Source organism: Choloepus didactylus, chromosome 3, assembly GCF_015220235.1.
Source record: "Choloepus didactylus isolate mChoDid1 chromosome 3, mChoDid1.pri, whole genome shotgun sequence".
Taxonomy (NCBI): Eukaryota; Metazoa; Chordata; class Mammalia; order Pilosa; family Megalonychidae; genus Choloepus; species Choloepus didactylus.
The window spans coordinates 14,491,120-14,506,339 of NC_051309.1; positions in this window are offsets into that span (position 1 = coordinate 14,491,120).

Below are 15,220 nucleotides of genomic sequence, written 5' to 3' on the forward strand. Positions count from 1 at the left end.
CAGAGTTTGCCTGGAAAAGCCAAGAGAGAACTCCCAGACACTTAGAGGGAAATGCCCCAGGAGTACCAAGCAGAGAGCTAAAAGAAACCAAGAAAGAAAGACAGAAGCCCAAAATGGAAAAAGCCATTATGAAACCAGAACCCAGGAGCAAAGGACTGGCAGATGCCACATGTCTTCCCAGCTGACAGAGGTGTTCTGGATGCCCTTGGCCTTTCCTCAGCGAAGGTATCCTCTTGTTGATGCCTTAATTTGGACACTTCTATGGCCTTAGAACTGTAAATGTGTAACCTAATAAATCCCCTTTATAAAAGTCAATCTGTTTCTGGTATTTTGCATAACAGCAGCTCTAGCAAACTAGAACAATTGGCTTGGGTAATACACTAAACCATAGTATGCTTCGATTCCCTCATCTCTGCAATGGAGATGACAAAAACAGCTTGCTTCTTAGAGTTGTTGTGAGGTTAAACTAAGTAGTACATGTACAGTGCTTAGGAAAATTCCTATATAGGGTAAGCATTCAATAAGAAGTGTTGGTTGCTTTCATTATCATTATTTTAGGGACCATAATTCCAGACATTAATTTATTCTTATGTACATTGAGAAGGATAAAGGCAAATGAAGAGATAGACAATTTCTTCAGGAAGGAATCATGCTAATAAATGCTACTTGTTAATTTTTAAATATTGAATTTAATTTAAAGAAACAAGTAAAATTGAAAAAAATGTTGAATGCCTGATAAGAATTCCTTCACAACAAGAAATATCAGTTACAAAAACATCCTTCCATAGTTAAGAAAAAAAGTCATGAAAAAGCCTTACAAGATTGAACTCATTCATTCTTTTAAATACATGCTTCAATTTTAGAAGTTTCCAATTTATTTTTTACTACAAAATATGTGATATCAAGTGGTAAGCTCAGGCGTCCTACAATTCCTTCATCTTTCCTTGTCCATTTTTAATTTTGGTAAGCTATGTTATTATTTTTACATTAAGATTTATACTGTTAACATCCTGTTTTGCATATTTAATTACCTAAGTTGTAGTTATATATTAAATAAGTTCATTGTTTGTCCCAGGCCTTTTAACACAACTTTTCTAGTCTTCATTTTTTGTGTGTGTTCTTTCTTAATGGACTATTTTCTTCAATTTATCATAAGAAAGACCCATGGTTATTACATTTCTTGAATATTCTGTATTTGACAATACTATAATCTGTATTCATGCTACCAGAACTATTTAAGAATTTATCCATTTTGGGGGGCCTGGAACATTACTGTCAAGATGTAGAAGTTCAAATTATTTATTCCCTCTGAAGTGGCTCACTGTTTTACTCCAAGATATCTGAAGTATCCTTTCCTTAACTCTGACAACCAACCAGTAACTTCACTGGATGTGATCAGCTCCAATGCTGATCAAACAGAATTTTATTTTCTAACTACAGATTCATGTATTTCTTGCTTTCAGGCAAATTTGTTTATATCTTTAAATATTTTTTGTTTATTTGTTGAATTCACTACATTAGGGACACCATGTATCTTTATGTTTTCTGCTCTCCACATTTATTATCTCCTTTCTAATTGCTAAATCTATCTTTTTTCTGCTTTCATTATGACTATCCCATGACTTTCTTCTTTGACAGAAACACAATTTTCAACCATTCTATTTTGTCCTTTGCTGTTTCTAATTTATTTTTTTGATCTGTAATTATGTGGTTTAGGTTCTCAATTTGTTCCCCTAGATATGCAATTTACCTTTTAATTGGAATATGCTCTTTTGAGTTCCTGCTGTTTGAATTTATATTTGTGTCACGTTTTCTTATAATAAAAAACACTTGAAGTTTTCTACTATTTTTAGTTTATATTGTCTTCCCACATGAGTTCTGGAACTGTCTGTTCCATGCCATCTTTTGACTGGGTTGTCTGGCTTCCTTTTATCTTTCCTTAATTATTTTTTTTCTGTAGTAAGTATATATAGTTGTATATTTTCATAAGGTTTAATGAGATCTGCTCTGTCCAGACCTTCAATTTGCTCTGATATAAGTGGGAAAACACTTTTTAATAGCCTTTTATGTCATCTAAGACATGTTTTCTCCTTCTCTCTGATCTACACATTAAAGGTTAGCATCGTTTTCCTTCCAGATTTATACAACCTTGGGGAATAAGTATAAAGTGGAAGAGCTTGACTGTGAACGTGTGAAGCCGTTGCTGGACCAAGCTCCGCTCTCTTTTCTGAGATTCTATTAAATATCTTGGACACTGGCCTGCTTGCCCAGCCAGGGCTGTACGCCACTTTCATGCCTTAGAAAGTGCTATGTCCGGTGGTAGTCCTTTTTTCTTCTGCTAAAGTCCAACGAAATCTGGAAAGGTGCCACTGCTTAGACAGAGTGAAACTCCAACAATTTTTAGTCTTCAGGTCACTGCTCAATATTTCAAGGAATGTGCCTGAGGAAGAGAGGGTAGGAAAATGGGATGCAATTATAAAGGTGAAAGTCATGCTACGTATCACTTGCCCCCTCAGAAAAATTATTAGAATAAGTGTGTGTGGTAGAATGTAACAGCTCTTCCCATTAAGAGGTGGAGTCTATATTCCCGTCCCTTAAATCTGACTTGGCCTCGTGACTTCCTTTGACCAGCACTGTGTGATGGAATTGCATTTCCAAATTCTGAGCCCAGTCCTCAAGAAGACTTGCAGCTCCTGCTCTCATGCTTTTGTATCTCTGCTGCCATGTGAACCAGGCTGTGTCTGCTGCTATAGGGTGGGAACCCACTTAGAGAGGATTCCCGGTCACCCAGGCATCCCAGCTGAAACCCCAGGCATAGGAATGAGACCAGCCAACACCACGAGTGGAGATGAGTCTCTTCTGCTGAGAACAGCCAAAGCAAAATCTGCAGGAAAACCACCTGCCAACCCACAAACTGTGAGAATTACCAAAGTACTGTTATTTTATGCCGCTAAGCCTTGGGTGGTTTATAACACAGCAAAAGCATTTTAATTTTCATTTCAGGGACATTTTTCATGCATGAGGTAACATTAGGAATTGTCCTTTATTGTAATCTTATTTCTTTTCCTCACCACAAGTTTTCAGAATGTGATGTACAATGCTGTGCCCCCCTTTCTTTATTTGACTATTATTAAACAAGTTCTTTGTGTATGAGAGAGTGTGTGCATGTTTTAATTATTCTCTGTTCATCATCTTCAGAATTGAGACACGGCATTCTTTTGTCTAGTCTCCTTCTACTCCCTTGTTCATTTCTTATATGGCACAATTTTCCAAGTCATTCTTGTCTCCTCCAACTCATCACTCAGAGACTTGGCCCCTTAGTGACATATCAAGAAATTCTTCTACACAAAGGCAGTTGCTACTTCATGAAAAAGTTTACTGCCAGGTAGCATAGAAATCAATAACAAATCTCTCATTCTACTGCATTTATAAACCACCAGGTACAGTGCCAGGCTCAGGTCAGCTCTCAATAAATGCATGCTTTTACTGGCAGTGGATTTCATCCTATTAATTTTTCCCAAGCCAGAAACCTCATTGACACCTTCAACCTTTTCCTTTTGCTTAACACACCATTACATCAATCATTTACCTTCTACAAGCTTTGGCATGTTTGTCCTCCTTTTCAACCCCCACCATCATCCCAAGACCACTGGCTTGTTCAGATCCTTGAGGTTTGTGCTCTTGTAACTTATGTATGTATTTGCATCTTTCTTTCTGACTTTCTCTCTTCTTTCTCACCTATCCTCACCATTTGCTTTTCCTACGGAAACTTGAAGAATTATTCCCAAGTCCATTTCTGATCATTGTCTTCATCACCACCCACCTCTGTAACCACTGGCTCAAAAATCATCAAGGATTCATATACTCTGGCTCTTCTACTCACTCTCTGAGATTTTTGGAAAGTTTCTGCTACCTGAGTCTGTTTCCTTCCACTTGTTTTCATGGATAGCAAAGGAGAAACTTCTATGACAATGGTGCTAATAAATGAAACATATTGAGCCCATGCTGTGTTGTGCCTGTTAAATATTGTCTCATTTAATCTTTATAACACTATGTAAGGAAGTTACTAGCATAATTATTACCTTAATTTTGTAGATGAAAAAATCGAGGCACAGAGCACTTAAGGAAATTGTCCAAAGACACACACTCTTTAAAGGTGCTTACTGAACTGCAAAGGATTTTCCAATATTTTTTAGAATTGGTTTGTATTTAGAGATAAAACAAAACAAAACAAAACAGCTGTCTAATAGAAAGGCGCTCCCTTTCTTCTGGACTTTTATTTATTTTTTTTATTGGAATCAGCATCATTTACTTTACAGCCCTAACCCAGGCCACTTCCTGTGTGGATGTACTCACAGCCTCTAAGTGGTTTCCCTGTGTCTAGTCTAACCTCCAGCAACTCAGTATGTACACAGCTGACGGTATGGTATCTTCAAAGCATAGGCTTGAGCATGCCAAATCCAAGAGTCTGAATCATTGTAGGATAAACCTCAGACTCTTGAATGTGGCTTATAAGATTCCCCAGTCTGATCCTTACCTGACTGTGTTCTCATCTTCTGCTACTCCCATCCTTGAACTTTTCACTGCAGGCAAAATGAACTGCATTTTCCTCTGCTTTAAACACATGTTGTCTTTCTTCTCAAGCCCTTGCTACTGTTCTGCTAGTTTAAATAACTCCACTTTTTTTACATATCCCAACTTCAGTATGTTTTCCTCAGGAGGGATTTCTCTGATCAATACCGGTGCCATTTTCTAAGTCTCATAACTCTAAATATCCAGCAATCATATTTCAATGGAATTACGTACTTAATACAGTGGTCTGTTCACTTTGGTTTCCTCAGCACTGTGCAGAGGGTGTGAAATAAACTAGGTGATCAATAAGTACCTTTTGATTGAATGAATGAATGGCTTGTGGTGCTCCCTGGGAGAGATGATCCGGAGTCTAGGAACTGGTAGGCTTGAATTAAATGTTGGTTTGTTGATGAATGAATGAATGAATAAATGAATACCACTATTAAGGAAAACCTTAGAAGTTACCCTAAACAAGAAAGGTCACTATGTAAGAAGAAAATGGATTACAGGAGAAAGATGTCCTCAGTAGCTTTTCTGTGTCTTTTAAGTGTATCAGACATTACTCATTTTTGTGCTCATTTCCCCCACTAAATTGTGGGACATTTGGAGTCAAGGACTACATATTACTCATCTCAGATACCCAGTGCCTAGAAACATGCCTGACATTAGGGTTGATAGTCAACAAAATTGCATTTCCTCACAGTCAGTAGGACACTATTACTGTCTTTTCAAAAGAAAGATTCACATTCATTCTGTTTCTCTAGAGAAACCTGACTGATTTACTTTAAGGAATTGACTCATGGCAATTGTGGGTACTACAAATCTGAAACCTGTAAGGCAGATCAGTAGACTGGAACCTTGGGTAGGATTTGATGCTGCAGCCTACAGGTGGAATTTCTTCTCTCAGAAATCTCAGTTTTTGCTCTTAAGGTCTTCAACTGATGTATGATGCCACCCACATTTTGGAGGGTAATCTCCTTTACTTGAAATTAACTGCCTGTACATGTTAACCACATCTACAAAATACCTTCCCAGCAACATCTAGGTTAGCATTTGATTAAACAACTGGGTTCTGTAGCCAACCCATCTGACACATAAGACAAACCATCACAGTATCCAATGCACAAAGTGAGGCCCACCTGTATTGTCTGTGTAAAGTTGGCTGAACAATCTTTTAATTCAGAGTTTCAACCACTTTTACAGGGGAACATTCTCTCTGTGTTTTGTTTGCTATTAGAGTTTCCACCTGAAGGAGACAATGATCAGGTTTCTTTCTATTACGAACAGCACATGTTTGATAAAACATAAGATAGCATAGTGATGTGAACTTGTCCTGTCAGAGCTCTGAGACGAAACCCTGTGCCCTGGTTTGATGACAATGGCACTGAAATTGCAACTACCCCATGGTTCTTCTGTGCACAGTAACATCTCAGAGAACAATAGACCTCAAAGCTGAAGCCTGCCCAAAGATCTCAACATAAAAGAAAGTACCATAAAACTCCTAGAAGATAATGTAGGAAAACATCTTCAAGACCTTGTATTAGGCAGACACTTCCTAGACTTTACACCCAAAGCACAAGCAACAAAAGAAAAAAGGGATAAATGGGAACTCCTCAAGCTTACAAATTTCTGTACCTCAAAAGAATTTGTTAAAAAGGTAAAGAGGCAGCCAACTCAATGGGAAAAAAATTTTGGAGACCGTGTATCTGACAAAAGACTGATATCTTGCATATATAAAGAAATCCTACAACTCAATGACCATAGTACAGACAGCCCAATTATAAAATGGGCAAAAGATATGAAAAGACAGTTCTCTGAAGAGGAAATACAAATGGCCAAGAAACACATGAAAAAATGTTCAGCTTCACCAGCTATTAGAGAGATGCAAATTAAGACCACAATGAGATACCATCTAATACCAATTAGAATGGCTGCCATTAAACAAACAGGAAACTACAAATGTTGGAGGGGATGTGGAGAAATTGGAACTCTTATTCATTGTTGGTGGGATTGTATAATGGTTCAGCCACTCTGGAAGTCAGTCTGGCAGTTCCTTAGAAAACTAGATATAGAGATACCCTTCGATCCAGCGATTGCACTTCTTGATATATACCCGGAAGATCAGAAAGCAGTGACATGAACAGACATCTGCACGTCAATGTTCATAGCAGCATTATTCACAATTGCCAAGAGATGGAAACAACCCAAATGTCCTTCAACAGATGAATGGATAAATAAAATGTGGTATATACACACGATGGAATACTACGCGGCAGTAAGAAGGAATGATGTCATGAAACATATGACAACATGGATGAACCTTGAAGACATAATGCTGAGCGAAATAAGCCAGGCACAAAAAGACAAATATTACATGCTACCACTAATGTGAACTTTGAAAAATGTAAAACAAATGGTTTATAATGTAGAATGTAGGGGAACTAGCGATAGAGAGCAATTAAGCAATAATCCAATAAGAACAGATAAGCTATCGTGGGTAAATTTAACGTTCTGGGAATGTCCAGGAATGACTATGGTCTGTTAATTTTTGATGGGTGTAGTAGTAACAAGTTCACAGATATGTTGCTATATTAGGTAACTTTCTTGGGGTAGAGCAGGAGCATGTTGGAAGTAAAGTAGTTATCTTAGGTTAGTTGTCTTTTTCTTACTCCCTTGTTATGGTCTCTTTGAAATGTTCTTTTATTGTAAGTTTTTAAAATTTTTTTTAAATTTTTTTATTTTTCATACAGTTGATTTAGAAAAAGGAAAAAAGTTAGGAAAAAAGTTAAAAAAAAAAAAAAAAAAAAACCAAGGAAAAAATATATACAGAGCCCCTTTGAGGAGCTGGTGGAGAATGCAGGGGTATTCGCCTACCCCACCGTGATCGTTGCTAACATGCCCACAGACATAGGGGACTGGTGGTTTGATGGGTTGAGCCCTCTACCACAGGATTTGCCCTTGGGAAGATGGTTGCTGCAAAGGAGAGGCTAGGCCTCCGTATAATAGTGCCTAAAAGCCTCCTCCCGAATGCCTCTTTGTTGCTCAGATGTGGCCCTCTCTCTCTAGTTAAGCCAACTTGGCAGGTGAAATCACTGCCCTCCCCCCTACATGGGATCAGACACCCAGGGCAGTGAATCTCCCTGGCTACGTGGAATATGACTCCCGGGGAGGAATGTAGACCCGGCATCGTGGGATGGAGAACATCTTCTTGACCAAAAGGGGGATGTGAAAGGAAATGAAATAAGCTTCAGTGGCAGAGAGATTCCAAAAGGAGCCGAGAGGTCACTCTGGTGGGCACTCTTACGCACAATACAGACAACCTTAATGAATTGGGGTAGCTGGTGGTGGATACTTGAAACTATCAAACTACAACCCAGAACCCATGAATCTTGAAGACAATTGTATAAAAACATAGCTTATGAGGGGAGACAATGGGATTGGGAAATTCATAAGGATCACACTCCCCTTTGTCTAGTTTATGGATGGATGAGTAGAAAAATAGGGGAAGGAAACAAACAAACAAACAGACAAAGGCACCCAGTGTTCTTTTTTGCTTTGATTACTCTTTTTCACTTTAATTATTATTCTTGTTATTTCTGTCTGTGTGGTAATGAAGGTGTCAGGGATGGATTTTGGTGATGAATGTACAACTATGTAATGGTACCATGAACAACTGAATGTACAATTTGTTTTGTTTGACTGCGTGGTATGTGAATATATCTCAATAAAATGAATATTAAAAAAAAAAAAAAGCTGAAGCCTGCAAGCCAGCCACAAAGACAACCCCAGAGACAACGAATGTGCTGTCAAAGACATGAAAAACAGTAACACTGGCTTTACCTTCAGGAGTTTATTTTGATAAAATAAATGTCATTATAGAGATACTTCATTGACTTGGAGAGGACCTTAGAGCTATCATTAACAAAAGAAGCTAATATTTGATATGTTCTAGGGGATTAGCAATTTATATGGATTACCATATATAGTCCTCATAAAAACATAATGATGTAATTTAATTGGTCCCATTTTTACAGATGGGATCACTGAGGCAAAAAGAAGAGAACCAATTTTCCCAAGGTATCATAAATGTAGAATAGCAGAACAAGGATTTGAACCTGGACAATATAATTCTAGAACTTGTGTTCTACACTGTGGCTAATCCCTTTAACTCAGACATAAGAATAACAATGTATTGTTAACAACTTCTTTAATTCTTAATACGAGTCTCTCTCTATATAAACATGACACATACATTATGTTGTTTAATTCTCCTAAAAACAATATTAAGTCTGAACTTATGGTCCCCATTATACTGGTGAAGAAAGGCAGTTTCAGAAAAATTAATGAATTGCCTAAGGTCACACAGCTAGTAACTGGCAGATCCATGATTTAAACTCAAGACTGTAGATCTCAAAACTTAATACATGGCCCATTATCACCCAAAATTAGTGGCTCTGTAAGAATGTAGTTAATCAGTGTAAAAATCCAGGTGAGATCTCAGACAAAATGACAGTGGGAGGAGGGGCATTGGGGTAAAAGATACCTGGGTATAAAGCCTGCTCCCATCACTTGTTCTCTGATCTTGGGTAAGTTACTGAAGACTTCCAAGTTTCACTGTTCTTCAACTGTAAAAATGAATATAGGAGGCGAGCCAAGATGGCAGACTGGTGAGCTGTATGTTTTAGTTACTCCTCCAGGAAAGTAGGCAGAAAGCCAGGAACTGCGTGGACTGGACACCACAGAGCAATCTGACTTTGGGCATACTTCACACAACACTCATGAAAATGTTGAACTGCTGAGATCAGCGAAATCTGTAAGTTTTTGCGGCCAGGGGACCCGCGCCCCTCCCTGCCAGGCTCAGTCCCGGGGGAGGAGGGGCTGTCAGCTCCGGGAAGGAGAAGGGAGAACTGCAGTGGCAGCCCTTATCGGAAACTCATTCTACTGATCCAAACTCCAACCATAGATAGACTGAGACCAGACACCAGAGAATCTGAGAGCAGCCAGCCCAGCAGAGAGGAGACAGGCATAGAAAAAAAACAACACGAAAAACTCCAAAATAAAAGCGGAGGATTTTTGGAGTTCTGGTGAACATAGAAAGGGGAAGGGCAGAGCTCAGGCCCCGAGGCGCACATGCAAATCCCGAAGAAAGCTGATCTCTCTGCCCTGTGGACCTTTCCTTAATGGCCCTGGTTGCTTTGTCTCTTAGCATTTCAATAACCCATTAGATCTCTGAGGAGGGCCCTTTTTTTTTTTTTTTTAATTCTTTTTTTCTTTTTCTAAAACAATTACTCTAAGAAGCCCAATACAGAAAGCTTCAAAGACTTGCAATTTGGGCAGGTCAACTCAAGTGCAGAGCTAAGAGAGCTCTGAGACAAAAGGCAATAATCCAGTGGCTGAGAAAATTCACTAAACACCACAACTTGCCAAGAAAAGGGGGGTGTCCGCTCACAGCCATCATCCTGGTGGACAGGAAACACTCCTGCCCATCGCCAGCCCCATAGCCCAGAGCTGCCCCAGACAACCCAGTGTGACGGAAGTGCTTCAAATAACAGGCACACACCACAAAACTGGGCGTGGACATTAGCCTTCCCTGCAACCTCAGCTGATTGTCCCAGAGTTGGGAAGGTGGAGCAGTGTGAATTAACAAAGCCCCATTCAGCCATCATTTCAGCAGACTGGGAGCCTCCCTACACAGACCAGTAGCCCAGAACTGCCCTGGGGGGATGGCACTCACCTGTGACATAGCACAGTCATCCCTCAACAGAGGACCCGGGGTGCACAGCCTGGAAGAGGAGCCCGCTTGCAAGTCTCAGGAGCCATACGCCAATAACAAGGACTTGTGGGTCAGTGGCAGAGACAAACTGTGGCAGGACTGAACTGAAGGATTAGACTATTGCAGCAGCCTTAAAACTCTAGGATCACCAGGGAGATTTGATTGTTAGGGCCACCCCCCCTCCCCGACTGCCCAGAAACACGCCCCCATATACAGGGCAGGACAAAACCAACTACACACGCAAGCTTGGTACACCAATTGGACCCCACAAGACTCACTCCCCCACTTACCAAAAAGGCTAAGCAGGGGAGAACAGGCTTGTGGAGAACAGGTGGCTCGTGGACGCCACCTGCTGGTTAGTTAGAGAAAGTGTACTCCACGAAGCTGTAGATCTGATAAATTAGACATAAGGACTTCACTTGGTCTACAAATCCTAAAAGAACCCTATCAAGTTCAGCAAAAGCCACGAGGCCAGAAACAACAGAAAATTATAAAGCATATGAAAAAACCAGACGATATGGATAACCCAAGCCCAAGCACCCAAATCAAAAGATCCGAAGAGACACAGCACCTAGAGCAGCTACTCAAAGAACTAAAGATGAACAATGAGACCATAGTACGGGATACAGAAGGAAATCAAGAAGACCCTAGAGAGCATAAAGGAAGGACATTGCAAGACTAAATAAAAAAATGGATGATCTTATGGAAATTAAAGAAACTGTTGACCAAATTAAAAATATTCTGGACACTCATAGTACAAGACTAGAGGAAGTTGAACAACAAATCAGTGACCTGGAAGATGACAGAATGGAAAATGAAAGCACATAAAAGAAAGAATGGGAAAAAATTGAAAAAATCGAAATGGACCTCAGGGATATGATAATATGAAACGTCCAAATATAAGACTGATTGGTGTCCCAGAAGGGGAAGAAAAGGGGTAAAGGTCTAGGAAGAGTATTCAAAGAAATGTTGGGGAAAACTTCCCAATCTTCTAAAACAACATAAATACACAATCATAAATGCTCAGCGAACTCCAAATAGAATAAATCCAAATAAACCCACTCCGAGACATATACTGATCACACTGTCAAACACAGAAGAGAAGGAGCAAGTTCTGAAAGCAGCAAGAGAAAAGCAATTCACCACATACAAAGGAAACAGCATAAGACTAAGTAGTGACTACTCAGCAGCCACCATGGAGGCGAAGAAGGCAGTGGCACGATATATTTAAAATTCTGAGTGAGAAAAATTTCCAGCCAAGAATACTTTATCCAGCAAAGCTCTCCTTCAAATTTGAGGGAGAGCTTAAATTTTTCACAGACAAACAAATGCTGAGAGAATTTGTAACAAGAGACCTGCCCTACTGGAGATACTAAAGGGAGCCCTACAGACAGAGAAACAAAGAAAGGACAGAGGAGACCTGGAGAAAGGGTTCAGTACTAAAGAGATTCGGTATGGGTACAATAAAGGATAATTAATAGAGCAGAGGGGAAAAATATGACAAACATAAACCAAAGGATAAGATGGCTGATTCAAGAAATGCCTTCACGGTTTATAACAGTTGAATATAAATGGATTAAACTCCCCAATTAAAAGATATAGATTCGCAGAATGGATCAAAAAAATGAACCATCAATATGTTGCATACAAGAGACTCATCTTAAACACAGGGACACAAAGAAACTGAAAGTGAAAGGATGGAAAAAAATATTCATGCAAGCTACAGCCAAAAGAAGCAGGTGTAGCAATATTAATCTCAGATAAAATAGACTTTAAATGCAGGGATGTTTTGAGAGACAAAGAAGGCCACTACATACTAATAAAAGGGGCAATTCAACAAGAAGAAATAATAATCGTAAATGTCTATGCATCCAATCAAGGTGCCGCAAAATACATGAGAGAAACACTGGCAAAACTAAAGGAAGCAATTGATGTTTCCACAATAATTGTGGGAGACTTCAACACATCACTCTCTCCTATAGATAGATCAACCAGACAGAAGACCAATAAGGAAATTAAAAACCTAAACAATCTGATAAATGAATTAGATTTAACAGACATATACAGGACATTACATCCCAAATCACCAGGATACACATACTTTTCTAGTGCTCACGGAACTTTCTCCAGAATAGATCATATGCTGGGACATAAAACAAGCCTCAATAAATTTAAAAAGATTGAAATTATTCAAAGCACATTCTCTGACCACAATGGAATACAATTAGAAGTCAACAACCACCAGAGACTTAGAAAATTCACAAATACCTGGAGGTTAAACAACACACTCCTCAACAATCAGTGGGTTAAAGAAGAAATAGCAAGAGCAATTGCCAAATATATAGAGATGAATGAAAATGAGAACACAACATACCAAAACCTATGGGATGCAGCAAAAAAAGTGCTAAGGGGGAAATTTATAGCACTAAACGCATATATTAAAAAGGAAGAAAGAGCCAAAATCAAAGAACTAATGGATCAACTGAAGAAGATAGAAAATGAACAGCAAACCAATCCTAAACCAAGTAGAAGAAAAGAAATAACAAGGATTAAAGCAGAAATAAATGACATAGAGAACAAAAAAAACAATAGAGAGGATAAATATCACCAAAAGTTGGTTCTTTGAGAAGATCAACAAGATTGACAAGCCCCTAGCTAGACTGACAAAATCAAAAAGAGAGAAGACCCATATAAACAAAATAATGAATGAAAAAGGTGACATAACTGCAGATCCTGAAGAAATTAAAAAAATTATAAGAGGATATTATGAACAACTGTATGGCAACAAACTGGATAACGTAGAAGAAATGGACAATTTCCTGGAAACATATGAACAACCTAGACTGACCAGAGAAGAAATAGAAGACCTCAACCAACCCATCACAAGCAAAGAGATCCAATCAGTCATCAAAAATCTTCCCACAAATAAATGCCCAGAGCCAGATGGCTTCACAGGGGAATTCTACCAAACTTTCCAGAAAGAACTGACACCAATCTTACTCAAACTTTTTCAGAACATTGAAGAAAATGGAACACTACCAAACTCGGTTTATGAAGCTAACATCAATCTAATACCAAAACCAGGCAAAGATGCTACAAAAAAGGAAAACTACCGCCCAATCTCCCTAATGAATATAGATGCAAAAATCCTCAACAAAATACTTGCAAATCGAATCCAAAGACACATTAAAAAATCATTCACCATGACCAAGTGGGGTTCATTCCAGGCATGCAAGGATGGTTCAACATAAGAAAATCAATCAATGTATTACAACACATTAACAAGTCAAAAGGGAAAAATCAATTGATCATCTCAATAGATGCTGAAAAAGCATTTGACAAAATCCAACATGCGTTTTTGATAAAAACACTTCAAAAGGTAGGAATTGAAGGAAACTTCCTCAACATGATAAAGAGCATATATGAAAAACCCACAGCCAGCATAGTACTCAATGGTGAGAGACTGAAAGCCTTCCCTCTAAGATCAGGAACAAGACAAGGATGCCCGCTGTCACCACTGTTATTCAACATTGTGCTGGAAGTGCTAGCCAGGGCAATCCGGCAAGACAAAGAAATAAAAGGCATCCAAATTGGAAAAGAAGAAGTAAAACTGTCATTGTTTGCAGATGATATGATCTTATATCTAGAAAACCCTGAGAAATCGATGATACAGCTACTAGAGCTAATAAACAAATTTAGCAAAGTAGCGGGATACAAGATTAATGCACATAAGTCAGTAATGTTTCTATAAGCTAGAAATGAACAAACTGAAGAGACACTCAAGAAAAAGATACCATTTTCAATAGCAACTAAAAAAACCAAGTACCTAGGAATAAACTTAACCAAAGATGTAAAAGACCTATACAAAGAAAACTACGTAACTCTACTAAAAGAAATAGAAGGGGACCTTAAAAGATGGAAAAATATTCCATGTTCATGGATAGGAAGGCTAAATGTCATTAAGATGTCAATTCTACCCAAACTCATCTACAGATTCAATGCAATCCCAATCAAAATTCCAACAACCTACTTTGCAGACTTGGAAAAGCTAGTTATCAAATTTATTTGGAAAGGGAAGATGCCTCGAATTGCTAAAGACACTCTAAAAAAGAAAAACGAAGTGGGAGGACTTACACTCCCTGACTTTGAAGCTTATTATAAAGCCACATTTGCCAAAACAGCATGGTACTGGCACAAAGATAGACATATAGATCAATGGAATCAAATTGAGAATTCAGAGATAGACCCTCAGATCTATGGCCGACTGATCTTTGATAAGGCCCCCAAAGTCACTGAACTGAGTCATAATGGTCTTTTCAACAAATGGGGCTGGGAGAGTTGGATATCCATATCCAAAAGAATGAAAGAGGACCCCTACCTCACCCCCTACACAAAAATTAACTCAAAATGGACGAAAGATCTCAATATAAAAGAAAGTACCATAAAACTCCTAGAAGATAATGTAGGAAAACATCTTCAAGACCTTGTGTTAGGTGGCCACTTCCTAGACTTTACACCCAAAGCACAAGCAACAAAAGAGAAAAGAAATAAATGGGAACTCCTCAAGCTTAGAAGTTTCTGCACCTCAAAGGAATTTCTCAAAAAGTTAAAGAGGCAGCCAACTCAATGGGAAAAAATTTTTGGAAACCATGTATCTGACAAAAGACTGATATCTTGCATATATAAAGAAATCCTACAACTCAATGACAATAGTACAGACGGCCCAATTATAAAATGGGCAAAAGATATGAAAAGACAGTTCTCTGAAGAGGAAATACAAATGGCCAAGAAACACATGAAAAAATGTTCAGCTTCACTAGCTATTAGAGAGATGCAAATTAAGACCACAATGAGATACCATCTAACACCGGTTAG